We start from the raw sequence: 16,753 nt of genomic DNA on the forward strand, positions 1-16,753 counted from the left end.
GACAGGAAAGGGGAGAGACCAGCCCTGGGCGGGAAGGGACAGGTGAGGGGTAAGTAAACTAAGTAATAGATGGAGGGCGGCTGGGCATGTATGGAGGAAGCTGCCTGGAGGTGACTGTGTCAGGTCTCTGTACTGTACGGACCGGCGGCTGTGACAGATGATGATGATGACGACGACATTGCTGGGGGCAAAGTGGCTATTGGGACCTCCTGTAACGTTCAGCAGCAGCAGAGGATACACTATAATCACGTGATGTTTTCTTAATTCTTATGCGGGACAGTGCCGCCTTTTCTCAAGCAAAGTTGGTCTTCGGGAAAATGGCCGACGCCAAAGAAGTTTAAAACTTTGTCACTGCATAACTCTAGTGTTTCTCTAGTAATCCAACTCCGTCACTTAACTCTACTGGCGGCGGCACTAGGACCCAGGCTCTCCGAGTCCGCGGGGGCGCCGCCCGGTCTGATGGCTCTTTGCCGCATGATCTGTCCCGATTCCCACACACCGCGCCGCTGAGGAAGATGAGCATTGAGGCTACCCAAGGAGATGGTGGGGAAGAGTGGGTTGTCCCTTGTTGTGAGTAGGCCTGAGGGACGGGGGGCTGGGGTAACGGGGACAGAGTGACAGGAGGCAGGGGTGATGGGGGACCAGAGTGACAGGAGGCAGGGGTGATGGGGGACAAGAGTGACAGGAGGCAGATGTGATGGGGGACCAGAGTGACAGGAGGCAGGGGTGATGGGGGACCAGAGTGACAGGAGGCAGGGGTGATGGGGGACCAGAGTGACAGGAGGCAGGGGTGATGGGGGACAAGAGTGACAGGAGGCAGATGTGATGGGGGACCAGAGTGACAGGAGGCAGGGGTGATGGGGGACCAGAGTGACAGGAGGCAGGGGTGATGGGGGACCAGAGTGACAGGAGGCAGGGGTGATGGGGGACAAGAGTGACAGGAGGCAGATGTGATGGGGGACCAGAGTGACAGGAGGCAGGGGTGATGGGGGACCAGAGTGACAGGAGGCAGGGGTGATGGGGGACCAGAGTGATGGGAGGCTGGGGTGACTGGGTACCAGAGTGACAGGAGGTTTGGGTGATGGGTGACCGGGCCAGAGTGACAGGAGGCTGGGGTGATGGGAGGCTGGGGTGACCGGGCCAGACAGACAGGAGGCTGGGGTGACCGGGCCAGAGTCACAGGAGGCTTGGGTGAAGGGTGACCGGGCCAGAGTGACAGGAGGCTGGGGTGAGCGGGCCAGAGTGACAGGAGGCTGGAGTGAAGGGAGGCCGGGTGACGGGGCCAGAGTGAGTGACAGGAGGCTGGGGTGATAGGAGGCCAAGGGGCACAAGACGGGTTAAACCTCTGTTGTATGATAACATTGGTTATATTCCTTCCTACGCAAACAGACATCTTTCAGATGCCTCCTACATGAATAGTGAGTACTGACTGAAGACACTGAGCCTGATTCAGTAGTGCATGCATGCGAGTGAGGCTTACACACACACACACCAGTTTTGACCGTTCGGCAATCCGTGCCTTTCACATGCAACGGCTTTGAGCCGTTTTTAATGTTGTGGTTTGTTTTCGTAATGTAGTAGGCATGCGCAGCAGCTCTATTCAAATATAATATTAGTTTATATACAATAAATTGAAAACAGTACTACAAATAAAAGTATTAACCATATATGTGATACCCTAAACTATGAGTTTATTCACAATGTAATCATACAATATAGTATAACAGTAAAGATGACAATAGTGAATCCTTATGTTTATTATACTTTGCAAGAACAAAAACACTTGGCAATATTCATATATCAACAATGCATTTCAGTAGACGGTAACACACACATTAACACTCATGTTTATTTTATTTTTCAGGAACCAGCAGATCACTAGCGAACGCTGGACTTCGAACCTGCAAACTATAACTGGGTAAGTATTCTCTAGTGGCTATTAACAAATTACTAATTTTGCAATTCTCTTAACATCTCTAAAATAAATTAAAAAAAACCTCACGTGAGTAGGATAAACGGACAAGGTTACGTCAAGTATACAATTGCAAACTTGTGTTACTTTTCTATACACCTTTTTAGGAAAACGTTTTCCTCACACTACTGCTCTTTACAAGTCTCATACAGTGCTAGTTCAGCGCTGAACTAGTTAATAATGTGCACCCTTCGTTGCCCGGGATATGAAGAACAGTTCTTTGGGAATTATTTAACTGGCAATCTACTCTGTCTTTGCCAAGTCCTGTACAGACTTTCTTAAACTGCTCCAGCTACAGTACTTGTCTCTAATAATGCAACACTGTAATCCTCTGTAACTTATCCTGCTGCGATGGTGTTGGTGTTACAGTCAGTACCTTCTCTGCTTAGCAACCTTAGTTCATAGCGAGAGTATTACAAGTGCTGGCACTGAAGTGTCACCCTAACACTGCTGGTAACTGTTGTACCTAACCTCCAATATGCGGTATCAGGGGGGGTTACTCTTACTATTATGAATGCAGTCTATAAACCCCACGCTGATCCCTGCAGGGACTGCTGTGCATATGTAACGGTGGACAACTGTAGGCCTCCAGTTAACAGGCGCTAATGTCACTGAGTGTCTATTTGGGAGGTTGCAGCAGCTTTTCTTAGCCCTCCAGTATCGGCTCTCAACCTCCGGCTCCTTTACAGACTCAGTCTCTCTCTATTTCCGCAGCTCCGCCTGAGGCACTCCCTTAGGGGTCGTCCGACACACCCCTCTTAGGCTGATTGCTCTCAGGAACCTCCCCGGATGACACAGCTTGGTCCCACCGGATGTTCCCCGCCTCAGAGACCTCCGCTGCTTGGTCCCGGAGTACGGCGGCAGCCCTCAGGTAAGCATCAAGGCAGCGCAGCCCCTTCTCCAACTGCCCACACCGACTGCCGTTTTTCTCTAGTTCAAATCCTTGAGCCTGCTGCAGTACTCGCTGGTCCCCTAACGTCCACCACCGCTGAGGGGGCAGTGCAAATAGTCCCTGAACCTTAATGAAATCAGTTAAATCATGCCCTATATTAGACAATGGCAGGAGTCACATTAATATTTTTAATTTTCATAGAGGCACATCAGCGTGGGTAGGAACACAGGGTGTTGGTGGGGTGCCACATATATATATATTTTTCCTTGTCTCCCAACACATTGAAATCTTTAAATTCAAAGCAAACCGCTTGCTACTCCTTTCCAGTTGAATTTTGTATCTTTTATAAATATCTTGTGTTTTGTCCCATTATTTATTTATTAATTAACAGTTTCTATATATAGCGCAACAAATTCCGTCGCGCATAAAACTGGTCTGGCTTCTACTAATGATATCAACCTCTCAGTATCTGTCAAAGATGTCACTCATGTTGGACACTCGGGTACCACAACACTTGGAAAAGAGAGTTGTGGCGGGTACAAGCTCAGAAAACCCAGTGTGTGTAAAAGCAAACATAGCAACAGGGGTGTATCTATAATGGGTGCAGGGTGCGCAGGGCACACGGGCCCCTGCACCCATAGTATACTAACCTCTTCCGGAGTCCCACGTCGGCGCAGGGGCCCGGCGCTGTGAAAATGGCTGCCGCAGCCATTTTTCCTGTGACTCGCGCATGCGCTATAGACTCCAGGCACACTCTAGTGCCCAGAGTCTATAAGTGCGGCGCTTGTCGTGCACAGCTCAGTGCGCTACCAGCCGCAGGAGGGAGAGGAGGGGGCCCACGTCAGAGACTGCACATGGGCCCCCTCCTCTGTAGAAACGCCCCTGCATAGCAACATGTACTTCAGTGACGGCACGGCAGCCGTCATTGTCAGTGGATATTCCCGGCTGCAACAGCGACCGTGCCATCTGAAAGGACCCATCTATTTACATAGTTCACTAAAATTAGTACACGGCAAAGAAACGCTCGTTTTTGTGCCGGCCTGTCAAAACCGGTGTGTGTGAAATAGCCCATGCTTGGCTGGCCGGAGCCCCGGTGCCATCCACCATCGCGACCATCGATGATCGCGATGGTGATCCCAGCCTGCGACCTCCGTTGCAGGCTGGGATCGCAACTGCAGCATACACCTCCTGCTGCATTTGCATTAATGCAAGGACGGAATTGCAAAGCTGCCTGCTTGCAGCTTTGCAATTGCGATCCTTGCTGAATCAGGACCACTGTCTGCCCAGGCAGGATCAAATTCTTCAGAGGTTCCCCATTACAGGGAAACTACCATATAGGTAAGGTGCATTTTTATTTAGTACATACATAAAAAAACAGTATTTTTTTAAGGAGGGAGCCAAAGGTGCTTTTTTGTCCTGGGCTCTATTTGGTCTAGAACTGGCGGATCGGACAACTTATCCACATCGGGCAGTGTGTACCCGCTGTGTCGCTGACGATGCGCCATCTCGGGCGTCGTCAGTGACATCGTCCGTCTGGCCTGCATGCCGTATGTAGCGTGGCCCCCGCTGTCGTTCCATCGCTGCTGACATCGGCAAGTGTGTACACACTTGCCGATGCCTGGACCCGCCGCAGACAACATCATGCTGGGTACTCATCAATAAGTGTGTTCCCAGCATTAAGATGGTATGTCATAGTGATTGCTCTCTGTGGGTCTTATACAGGGTAAGTCACGAGTGTAGGATGAAACTTTTTTTCGGTGTCAATTTAAGATTTTATTATTTTATTTAAATGTGCATTTGTGTCTTCTCGTAGTCCGCGTATATTTATTTGTTTCATGTCTCTCCCTACGACTAATAATGGGTACACAATGAGCGATGTGTACCAGTACGATATGTTAGCTCGACAGACCGACATACAGTACATCGGGTACACATTAGAAGGAGGTAATGAACGACGAAACAATCCCTCGTTCCATCCTTCATTACCTGCAATGGGGCCACATGCAATATTGTCTGGTTGTACATGCAGCAAAGCCGACCGGGCAATTCCGCATGTGACCGTGGGATCGTGTATATGTCGTTTCGATTCGTCCAGAAATTGCATATCATGCCGACGTCGTCTCGCTGTGTACCCAGCTTAAGACTGTGGCTGGAATGGTCGTGTAATTGCAGGAAGTGGGTGTACAATCGCGGAAAGTGGGCATGCAGTCGCAACCAAAGTACCGCAAGAGCGTGTTCTGGATGGGTGTGTTACATGTTGTTACATTTTTTTTTTTTTTCATCAGGGTCCATAGGGATCCACAGGGATACCTTGGGGTATAGGTGGAGGTTAGGACCAGACATTTAAAGCTGTTGACTCCCAGGATGCACTGGTCCTTCCCTCTTTACCCCACCCCCAAACTAGAGGGCCTCCAGTAAGTTCTGGTGTCTGCAGGAGCTAGATCACCACAGTGGGCTGCTTTTATTATTTTTTTTTATTTATTACTACACTGTGTTCAGCATCAGACTGTACATGACACGTCTGTGCTGACACTCCATCACCCCTTCGGGCGTCGTGACTCCAGTGCTGTGTGGTACTCTCAACGGGCTCCCGGGGACCTTGCTAGCTGGCCCCGCGGGATGACCGTAGACTGCAACTTGGAATTATGGGCAGGTAAGGCGGGTTACCGCGCTTATGCAGTCTTTCCTCCGGTCTCAGAGGACGAGTGTGTACACCGGGGTAGTCCGCGTGCTCCACTAAGACCACCAGGGTTCATATGGTGCGGGAAACCAGCATCCCTGGGGTCATTTATCAGTCAGGGGAGGTCAGCTTTTCCTGTTTAAGCGGCCCCTCCCCCAGCTCAAGGCGCCATTCCGCAGGTCTAAACCGCTCAGAGCTGCATTTTCTCTTTGGCCACGCCCTCTCAGCGGTCTCCAGGCCCCACTGACATCAGAGCCGGAAGCTCACTGGGGCTTGCGGCCATAAGACACTACCACAAGGGTCTCGTCGCAAGCCCGAAGGTCAACCTGGCCGCTCGCAATAGCTGTGGGTGGACACCCACAGCTATGCGAGCGGCCAGGAGGCTGCCCCCCCCAAAAAAAACGCCCTGATTCAGAGTGAGCGCTCTGTCAGAGCGTCCATCTTTGAATCAGGGCCTTTGCGCCATCCGTTATAATACCCTGGGCCCATCTGTTCTCACAGACCCTGTCCAAGGGCCCCCTGGGCTTCCTTTACTCAGGTGCTAAATACATTTGTGGACCACCTAACAGTCCCGGCAGTGGTTCCTCCTTTGGGATTGCCACAGCAGGTACAGGCTGTAATTCCCCCTATGGGGTTGCCACAACAGATACAAACTATACCAGTGCCTCCTCTGCCCGCTACCTTAGAGATGAAGGTATCCACAGCTGTTAAAAATATATTACAGGGTGAGAAATCATTACTCAGTAAAAATAAGCGTCCTCTGGTTTCCCCTCAGTCTACGTTCCTCTCAAATTCTGAGGTGTCCTTTGATGAGGCGGGAGAGCCTGATTTATCTACTACTGAGTCCCCCTCAGGGGAGGAGGAACTGTAGGCAAAGATCAATATCCCTGCCCTAGTACGAGCAGTTAGAGATATACTTCATATAGAAGATAAACCCGCTCCAAAGTCAAAGCACCCTCTGTTTAAAAAACAAAAGGTTAATTCTACAGTGTCTCCTATTTATGATCAGCTAGTTGAACATGTGATGGCTGCCTGGCAGACACCCGGTAAAAGGTTTCAGCCACATAAAAGACTGACCCATTGTTATCCTTTTCCAGCTGATCATTGTACGAAATGGGAGACTCCCCTGGCAGTGGAATCTCATATCGCGTGGTTGATCAAGAGTTCTACCTTACCTATTCCGTCTGCTCCCTCGCCAAAGGATCCCATGGATAAATATGTAAAAACTGGTCTGAAAAGTATGTATTCTCTTTCAGGAGCCTCCGCTCGCCCATCCATGGCTATTGCTTGGGTGACTAAAGCAATTGAAGGCTGGACAGATGCCCTCGAGGAGTTCCTCCCTGAGGACGCCTCTCGGGACATGCTTTCCCTTGTTTGCTCACATTAGAGATGCAGCTTTATACATAGGGGATCCTACGCTGGATGTGAGTCTTTTAACCTCCAGAATATCGTCCATGTCAGTGTCTGTCCGCGGCTCTCTGTGGTTATGGTCCTGGAAGGCGGATGCAGACTAAGGAAGGCCTTAGAACCGCTCCCTTACACGGGGGACATTCTTTTTGGCCCTGACTCTGACAAGATTGTCCCCTCTTTGGCGGCCTCTAATGGTGCGTACACACTGGGCAATAAAGTGGACGACTGAACGATATCGTTATCGTTCAGTCGTCCACTTTATCGTCCATTTTTAACCCCAAAAAGATGAACGATGACGACGACGCGCGTTCCCGCGGGTCGTTCGTCATCATCGTTCATCGGGCTGACATGCAGGCCAACCTGACGATCTCGTCAGGTTGCTGCATGTCAGGGAATGGGGGAGAGAGCCCGGCGCTGAACGATATCGTTAATGATATCGTTCAGCGGCTGTGCTCAATGTCATGAACGACATTGAGCACAGCCTGCCGGGGACAACACTACACGATATAGCTCAGGGAGCATATCGTGTAGTGTGTACCCACAATAAGACTGCTTTTATGCCATCTGCAATAGCTGCTAAACGGACAACGTCTTTTAGAGTCTTTCGTCCCCAAGAAAAACCTAGCAGTCCTTTCCTTGACAGCAGGATTCCTCTAAGTCAGCCAAACCTAGGCCCAAGCAGGCCTGGGCCACCCGCCGTCCTGCTGCAAAATCAGAAGATAAACTGTCCGCCTGATGGGACGGGCCTCCCTCTGGGGGATCCCAGGGTAGGAGGCAGACTTCTCTTTGCCCAGCGCTGGCGTCAAATCACCTTAGACGCTTGAGTACAAGAAGTGGTATCTTACGAGTACGCCCTCTTTTTCCTAAGACGACCACCCCACCAGTTTTTCTGCATGGGCTTTTTCTCGTACCCAATCAAGGCCCTGCTTATACAAAAGGCTATTCAGTCATCACTGCAGGTGGGGGTGATGGTTCCGTTCCCTCTATCTCAGAGAGGGACTGGTTATTACCGACCCATTCTCAACCTCAATTCCCTGAACAAGTTCATCAGGGTGCCCAGATTTTGGATGGAAACCCTGCGCTCTATAGTCCTAGCTATGTAGCCTGGGGACTTTATGGTGTCGCTGGATATTCAGGACGCTTACCTACATATACCTATAGCGCCTTGTCACCAGAAATTTCTCAGGTTTGCTGTTCTACAGCAACATTTCCAGTTCCAGGCTCTGGCCTTTGGACTTTCTACAGCCCCATGGGTTTTTACCAAGAATACGGAATGATCGGGCCGACCTTCCAGGACCGCTGGACACCAGTCGAGATAGTTCTAACAATCAACTCCGAGCAGCATACAAAGCCCTCATTGTGGCGCAACATATTCTTCAGGGAAGACCTTAGCAGGTACAGTCCGACAACGCCACGGCAGTAGCCTACCTCAATCACCAAGGAGGCACTTGAAGTCTGGCAGCCATGTCAGATGTAGCTCACATTCTCACATGGGCAGAAAACACCTTCTGGCAATTTCAGCAGTGTTCATTCCCGGTGTGCTGAATTGGGAAGCGGACTTCCACAGCCATCATGATGTACAGGCCGGAGAATGGTCTCTTCACCCAGAAGTGTTTCAAACGCTTATGGACAAGTGGGGCCTCCCAGAGGTGGACCTCATGGCCTCTCGAAACACAATCACAAACTGATGGTGTACGGATCAAGAACAAGGGATGCCGCAGCAGCCTTCGAAGTTGCATTGTCCATAAAGTGGACGTTTAGGTTGGCTTACCGGTTTCCTCCAGTCCCCCTCCTTCCTGGAATCCTTCGGAAGTTCAAGCAAGATGTAGCCACTGTCCTTCTAGTGGCTCCAGCGTGGCCCAGACGACATTGGTTCTCAGACCTTCAGAGGCTCTCAATCGATGCTCCTCTTCTGCTGCCTCAATGGTCGGATCTGTTATCTCCGGGTCCTTGTCTAGTACTACAGACTATGCTCAAGGCACGTAACCCGGCTTCTTCCCGGATCTGGCATACATACTTCCAGTGGTGTAACGCCAGAAGTTATGACCTGCATATCTTTGTGGTTTCAAGAGTCCTTGCCTTCCTTCAAGCTGGATTGGACCTTGGACTTCGCATGGCCTCACTTAAAGTTCATGTCTCTGCTATGTCTAACTGGTTCCAACGCAAATTGCTACATTACCGGATGTTCACACCTTTGTACAGGGTGTTCTCCGCATTCAACCTCCTTTTGTCCCTCCTGTGGCTCCTTGTGATTTGTCTGTTGTTCTTCAGGCTCTGCAGAGCCCTCCTTTTGAACCCCTGGAATCAGTGGATCTCAAATGGTGAACATTGAAGACTATATTTCTACTTCAGGGTCCATAATGTATCCACAGGATACCTTGGGGTATAGGTGACGGCGGCAGACATCCGGGCACCACAGAGTTTAATAATTCTCCATCCTCCCAGGATGCACTGGGGTCCCTCTCCTGTACCCCACCCCGGAGCCGCAGGCACTAGGTTTTCGTCGGTGCCCGGCCGGAGTCGGAGGCACTGTACAGAGTGGGGGTCCTGAAGTTTTCTTCGCAGCTGTGGCTGCACACTAAAATGAGTGTACAGCATGGACAGTCAGTACTGACGTCCATGCCGTCACTCCTACACCACGCTGGTACCAGAACGCCGGTACTGATCCGGGGATCCTGGTGGGTAACTGGGGTCACAGCTAGCGGTGACCCTGGTTACCCGGACTGTGGCCGGATTTACGGGGGTTCAGGTAAGCGGCGGGGTCCCGTGGCGGTCCCCGCCGAACAGCACAGTCCTAAGTCCCCAGGCAGGGGGCTCCCTGGGGACTGGCTGCAGCGTGGAGCCAGGCCACAGAAACCTGCGCTTCCACTACCGCCTGGAACAGCGGGCCGGACGAGAATCAGAAAACGTCCAGCGTCCTGGGGGTTAAATGCATGCCAGGGGAGCGCGCCTTCCCTGCTCAGCAGCCGGCGCCTCCCCTGCTGCACACGACCTCTCCACAGCGGTTTGGCTTCAGCAAGCGCTCCTCCCCCGGGCCAGCCTCCTTTCTGCTCCTCGGCGGCCATTTTCTCTGGACTTGGCAAGCGCTGCTGGATGCCGATAACGGCGGCATTGTGGTCTGGTTCCCCCTGCATACCTCTCCTCCGGTGCAAGGTCAGTGTGTGCTCCGCTAGGCTGATGTCTGTGTAGTTGATGAAGCACTGATAGTGCAGGGTTTTTCTTCTGCATTGTATGTGACTTAATGCTAGTGCTGCTGTCTGTAACTTTCACTTTCTACTATCAGCCATTTTAACTATCCCTGTCTTCTCTGCTAAAGCCATTGCGATGCGGTGTTGCAAGGGGTTATTGCCTCACTATACAATTATTTGTTGGTGTGGTGTGTCACATACAGCTCCGGTCGCTCATCATGTCTGACAGTGAGCATGATTTTTCTCTTCAGCCAAAGTGTACTATATGTCTCGTACCACTAGTGGAGGGTGATGGCAACTCTGAGGGGTTATGTAAGGCGTGTCTTAGCCAGGCAAGGCTGATTTCTGTCACTGTACCTGTGCAGGATCCGCCCTGGGCTTGTTTTGCTAAGGCACTTACAACCCTAGTGTTCCAGCTAGCGACACCCCCTGCGTTTCCCCAGATGGGGTTTTCACAGCAGTCTATGGTGTCGTCCCCTATACAGGGGTTCCCCAGACAGTAGTACCCCAGAGTCTCCTGATCTCGCCCCCTCATGTCGCACAAGAACCTGCGTGGGTTAGTTCATTGTCCACCTCGGTACAACACCTGACGGACGTTTTAAAGGGGAAACCATCATTGCGGCCGCACAAGCGACAGCTGCAACCTCAGACTGATCAGTGTGATCAGGATGAGGTGACGTCCGATGACGGAGAGCTGCTTGACCTGTCGGACCAGGAGACTTTCCGTAATAAAGAGACGGAGTCTAAGGTCTATATACCGGGCCTTATACGTTCGGTCCGCACGGCCTTGGTTATTGAGGATGACGTACCTCTCGTAGCCAAATCAAAATATGCCTTTTTCAAGGATATCAAAGGGGATGCTACTGTGTTTCCCCTTTCTGGTCAGCTAGTGGATCATTTAGAGGAGGCGTGGAAAACGCCAGGTAAACGTTACCAGCCCCAAAGACGTTTGGCAGTGGCATACCCCTTTGCGGAAAATTATTTCTCCAAATGGGAAACCCTGCCACAAGTGGATTCTCACGTCACACGTCTGGTGAAGAGTGCTACATTGCCAATGCCTTCCATGTCCTCCTTAAAGGATCCCACGGATCGCAAGGTTGAAATATGTCTCAAATCCATGTATTCCCTTGCAAGAGGTGTATCCAGACCGGCTATGGCCGTGTGCTGGGTGGCTAGAGCCATGGAACATTGGGCTGATACTTTGGAGGCGTCTCTGGACCCGGACTGGTCACCTGATCAGGTGGAGTTGGTGGGTAACCTACATTAATGAGGGGGCTCTGGATATAGGCCTGCTTGCTTCAGGGATCTCCTCGGCAGCAGTGGCAGCCCGTCTTACCCTGTGGTTGCGGTCTTGGAAGGCGGATGCTGTTTCCAAAAAGGGTGTGGAGGGTTTACCCTTTAATGGAGAAGTTCTTTTTGGCCCTGATCTGGACAAAATTGTGGCTACTCTGGCGGCAGCTAAGTCTGCGTGCTTGCCATCAGCTACAGTCACGTCAGGGTCGGGTTCTTCGTCCTTTCGGCCCTACAGAACCCAGAGTAAGTCCAGGGTACAGTCCTTTCCGAGGAGAACTGCCACCAAGAAACCTACAAAGCCTAAGAAACAGGCTTGGAGTACCATACGTTCTACTCCCAAGTCCGATGACAAACCTTGGGCCTGACGGGACGGGCCTCTCTTTGGGGGACCCCAAAGTGGGAGGCCGACTTCTGCAATTCGCCCCAAACTGGTGTCTGACCACTTCAGACACGTGGGTAAGAGAAGTGGTTTTTCAGGGGTACGCCCTCTCCTCCCGCAGGAGGCCTCCCAGCCGGTTTTTCACCACGGGTCTTCAGTCCAATCAGGACAAGGCCCGGGAATTCAAGAAGGTCTTGCACTCTATGCTCCAAGCTGTGCCAGTTCCTTTGTCTCAGAGGGGATTGGGGTATTACTCCAATCTTTTTCTGGCACAGGAACCAAATGGGTCCTACCGGCCAATCCTCAACCTCAAATCTCTCAACAGGTTTTTGAGGGTTCCACGGTTCAGGATGGAGACTCTGCGTACCATGATTTTAGCGATGGAGCCTGGGGATTTCATGGTGTCACTAGATATTCAGGACGCTTACCTGCATATCCCTATTATCTCAGCGCACTAGCGCTTCCTCAGGTTTGCAGTGGTTGAGGACCACTTCCAGTTTCAGGCTTTGCCCTTTGTCCTGGCCACAGAGCCTCGTGTGTTCACCAAAGTTATGGCAGTCATGGCAGCTCACCTGCGGATGCAGGAGGTTCGACTATTACCCTATCTGGACGATCTCCTGCTGTTGGCGGAGTCTAGAGAGATACTTCAGTGCCATCTGCAACTAACAGTCTCGTAATTGCAGACTCACGGCTGGCTGATAAATTGGAAGAAGTCCTCCCTGGTACAATCGCAGAGGATGCTCCATCTAGGAGCTCTGTTGGATTCCCAACATCAGAGGATTTTTGTGACGGAGGAAAAGATCTCTGCGTTACAGGCAAAAGTTTGCTTTTGCCTGCGGAGTCGCCGGGTGTCTATTCAGTCGGCGATGAGGTTACTGTGTTCCATGGTGTCGATGTTCGACATGGTGGAGTTTGCCCAGTTCCACTCGAGACCTCTGCAGAAGCTGATCCTCTCCAGATGGAATGGGTTGCCCCAACGGATAAAGACACAGACTATGGTGCTTTCCACAGAGGTATGGATGTCTCTGGCCTGGTGGCTACAGACTGCTCACCTGAACAGGGGGCACCCCTTTTAGATTGCAGACTGGGTCCTTTTGACGACGGACGAGGTCTCCGAGGCTGGGGAGCGGTGACGGGTCAACACTTCTTCCAGGAAAGGTGGACACTAGTAGAAGTTGCGCTTCCAATAAACATATTGGAACTGCGGGCAGTGTTCAAAGCTCTCCAGCAAGCAAGACAGGTCCTGCAGGGCAGACCCGTGCAGGTACACTCAGACAATGCCACCACGGTGGCTTACATAAACCGCCAAGGAGGGACCTGCAGTCAGGCGGCTCTGACAGAGGTGTCCCGCATTCTAGCTTGGGTGGAAAGACATCTCACCGCAATATTGGCAGTGTTCATACCAGGAATCCTCAACTGGGAAGCAGACTTTCTCAGCCGTCAAGACGTGCATCCAGGTGTTCCAGCTACTGGTGAACAGGTGGGGCCTAGATCTCATGGCCTCCCGACACAACAACAAGCTGCCGTTGTTCGGTTCAAGAACAAGAGACGCAAAGGCTTGTCTAGTGGACGCCCTGTCGGTCAGGTGGACCTTCCAGTTTGCTTACCTCTTCCCTCCGTTCTCCCTTCTTCCTCGAGTGATACGCAAATTCAAGCAAGAAGGCAGCACGCTGCTACTGATTGCTCCAGCGTGGCCCAGACGGCACTGGTACACGGACCTTCGGAGTCTCGGTGGACACTCCGATGTTGTTGCCTCAACGTTAGGACCTGCTATCTCAGGGCCCTTGTCTTCATCCGGACCTGGGTCGGCTGTCTTTGACGGCGTGGCTATTGAGACTGCCCTGTTGAGGTCCAGAGGTTTTTCTGTCTCGGTGGTCAACACCATGCTACGAGCTTGGAAACCTGGATCTGCCAGCATCTACCATCGAGTATGGCGATCTTTCTTTCAGTGGTGTCACCCTAGAGGTTATGCTCCTCAGGTGTTCAGATTGTCCAGGGTTCTGGCTTTCATACAGGCGGGCTTAGATAAGGGTCTTCGCCTTGCTTCTCTGAAGGTGCAGGTATCTGCCCTATCAGTGTGGTTTCATCGTGGGATTGCTATGCTCCCTGATGTCCGCACCTTTATGCAAGGGGTGCTACACATTCAGCCTCCCTTTGTTCCACTGGTGGCACCTTGGGATCTGGCTGTGGTCTTAAGGGCTCTTCAGGAGCTGCGATTTCAATCACTGGGCTCAGTGGATTTGAAATGGCTGACCATTAAGACTGTGGGCCTCATTCAGAGGTGGTCGGAGGATGCAAGCGGTCGCTCAGAAACTGGACGGCCACTTGCATCCTGACCGCCCGCCTCTGTTGCGTTCGTTACACTGTGGGTTAACACCCACAGCTCTAACGACCGCTCGGGTGATGGTCGCGATGGTCAGAGACCATTGCGACCATCGGGGCTTACGACGAGACCCTAGGGTAGGGTCTCACTTGTCGTAAGCCCCGGAGAGCTTCTGGCTCTGTCTGATGTCAGTGGGGCCTCCCCCAAACGGCAGGCGTTCCCATAGGAACGCCTAGGAACGCCTCCGTTTGGGCTGCCACCCCCCCGGCCCGCCTTCCAAACGGGGCGAGCTGTCAATCAACATCGACAGCTTGCCCCCTTTGGAAAGAGACCCGCTACGACCAGCGCTGTCGGTCGTAGCGGGTCTCACGCATGCGCACGAGGAAGCCGGCTCCCTCGTTCGCATGCGCACTGGCAAAACATCGAGGCGGCCTCTGAATAAGGCCACGTGTTCCTTCTAGCCATTGCTTCGGCCAGAAGGGTCTCAGAATTGGGGGCTCTCTCATGTAGGCCTCCATTTTCTAATTTTTCATAGGAACAGGGCTGTGCTTCGCACTCGTCCTGGGTTTCTTCCGAAGGTGGTATCTAGTTTCCATATCAACGAGGAAAGTATTGTACCGTCCTTTAATTCACCGGACCTTTCGGCTGGTGAGGCCATCTTGGATGTGATTCGGGTTTTAAATAATTTATCTTGACCGCACTACTTCTTTTAGGAAGTCGGACTCTTTGTTTGTCCTTTATGGCTTCCACAAGAGAGGTTGGCCTGCCACTAAACAAACATTGGCAGGATGGATTCGCCTGGCTATTTCTGAAGCTTATGTTCATGAAGGCCTTCCTGTTCCATCTTCTGTTAGGGCTCATTCCACTAGGTCTGTGGGTCCTTCGTGGGCAGCTCGACGTGGCGCCTCAGCGGTTCAGCTTTGCAAGTCAGCCACGTGGTCATCTGTCCATACGTTCGTACGGTATTATGCATTTGATACCTACGCCTCTCAGGATGCTTCCTTCGGGCGGCGGATTCTCCTTTCAGCACAGGAGCGTCCCCACCCTTAAAGGATACTGCTTTGGGACATCCCGAAGGTATCCTGTGGATACCCTATGGACCCTGATGTAGAAAATAAGAGATATGGGCCCTGATTCAGAGCCGGACGCTCTGACCCGAGCGCTCGCTCTGAATCAGGGCCCTCCTCCATTAAAATGGAGCGTCCTCCTGGACGCTCGTATAGCTGTGGGTCACCACCCACAGCATATACGAGCGTCCAAGAAGATGGTCGGACCATCGCGACCATCGGACTTGCGAGGGAAACCCTGCGGTCGGGTTTCCCAGCCGCAAGGCCAGGAGTCACTAGTGATGTCAGTAGGGCCGGCTTCAGACGGTAGGCGTTCCCATGGGAACGCCTCCGTCTGGCAGGCACGCCCACCAAAGGGGGCGTGCTATCAATAAACATCGACAGCACGCCCCCTTTGGTGCGAGACCCCGAGCGATGGAAAGCCCGTCGCTCGCCGGGTCTCGCGCATGCGCACGACGGAGCTCCCTCCGTCGTGCGCATGTGCAGTGGGGACCATCGACCCACTTGCGAGCGTACTGCCGCTCGCGAGTGGGTCTGAATGACCCCCATGGTAAGAACTTACCCTTGTTATCTCTATTTCTACGAAGTCCATAGGGTTCCACAGGACTCCCGCCCTGTCGCACCTGTTCAGCAGATGGGCTTTGCTCTGGTCACCGGTTTTTCAGTCTCCCTCTGGTGAGAATGTGATTTCTTGTGTGTTCCAGACTTCTCTCTCTTTTCTCCTCCTCCGGCCTATGGCTTGTGACGTAACTGAGTGCCTGAGGCTCGGGGGCGGGGTATAGGAGAGGGACCCCAGTGCATCCTGGGAGGATGGAGAATTTTTAACTCTGTGGTGCCCGGATGTCTGCCGCCATCACCTATACCCCAAGGTATCCTGTGGAACCCTATGGACTTCGTAGAAATAGAGATAACAAGGGTAAGTTCTTACCATATATCTTATTTTATTCTGCCTATTGCCTCTAGTGTCAGACTATGGGGCACTGTCGTGTCTCTCCCCATATCTAATTTTTCATCCAGATAGGGCAGTTCTTTGTAATCAATGAGGAAATTGTAGTCCCTGCCTTCTGTTCACCTGACCTTTCGGCTGGTGAGGCTTCATTGGATGTTGTCCATGCCCTCAGGATCTACGTGGACCATACCTTTTTCTTTTAGGAAAACAGATTCTCAATTTTGTCCTCTGTGGATTCCACAAGAAAGGCTGGCCGGCTAACAAACAGACCCTGGCCAGATGGATTCGCATTGGCTATCTCACAGGTTTACTGTCAGACGAGTCTCCCTGTGCTCATTCCACTCGCTCTGTGGGACGCCGTGGCTAAACAGCTTTGTAAGGCGGCCACGTGCTCCTGTCCACACCTTTCTGAGGTTCTATGCCAGGGGTCAGGGAACTTTTTTACCTTTTACCCCAAAATATATATAGATACGCCGACATTACCCCCCTTGATTTGAAATGAAGGAAATCATATAGTAGTGCCCCATATAATGCCCCTGTAGTAGTGCCTTCATATAATGCCCCTGTAGTAGTGCCCCCATATAATGCCCCTGTATTAGT

The 16,753-nt window shown here is 51.9% G+C and overlaps 1 protein-coding gene across 1 annotated transcript in view; it reads left to right on the forward strand.

The window, feature by feature from the left end:
* The first annotated feature begins 371 nt into the window (after window positions 1–371).
* The window catches only part of LOC148436274 (uncharacterized), a 53,904-nt gene continuing 37,522 nt past the window's right edge, over window positions 372–16,753 (forward strand). Inside the window, exons 1-3 of the mRNA XM_088465091.1 lie at window positions 372–570; window positions 1,865–1,918; window positions 2,687–2,843. The gene's annotated coding sequence lies outside the window, so the exon portion shown is untranslated. The remainder of the gene's footprint in view (window positions 571–1,864; window positions 1,919–2,686; window positions 2,844–16,753) is intronic.

Source organism: Taudactylus pleione, unplaced genomic scaffold (genome assembly GCF_031769625.1).
Source record: "Taudactylus pleione unplaced genomic scaffold, aTauple2 ptg001845l, whole genome shotgun sequence".
Classification (NCBI taxonomy): Eukaryota; Metazoa; Chordata; class Amphibia; order Anura; family Myobatrachidae; genus Taudactylus; species Taudactylus pleione.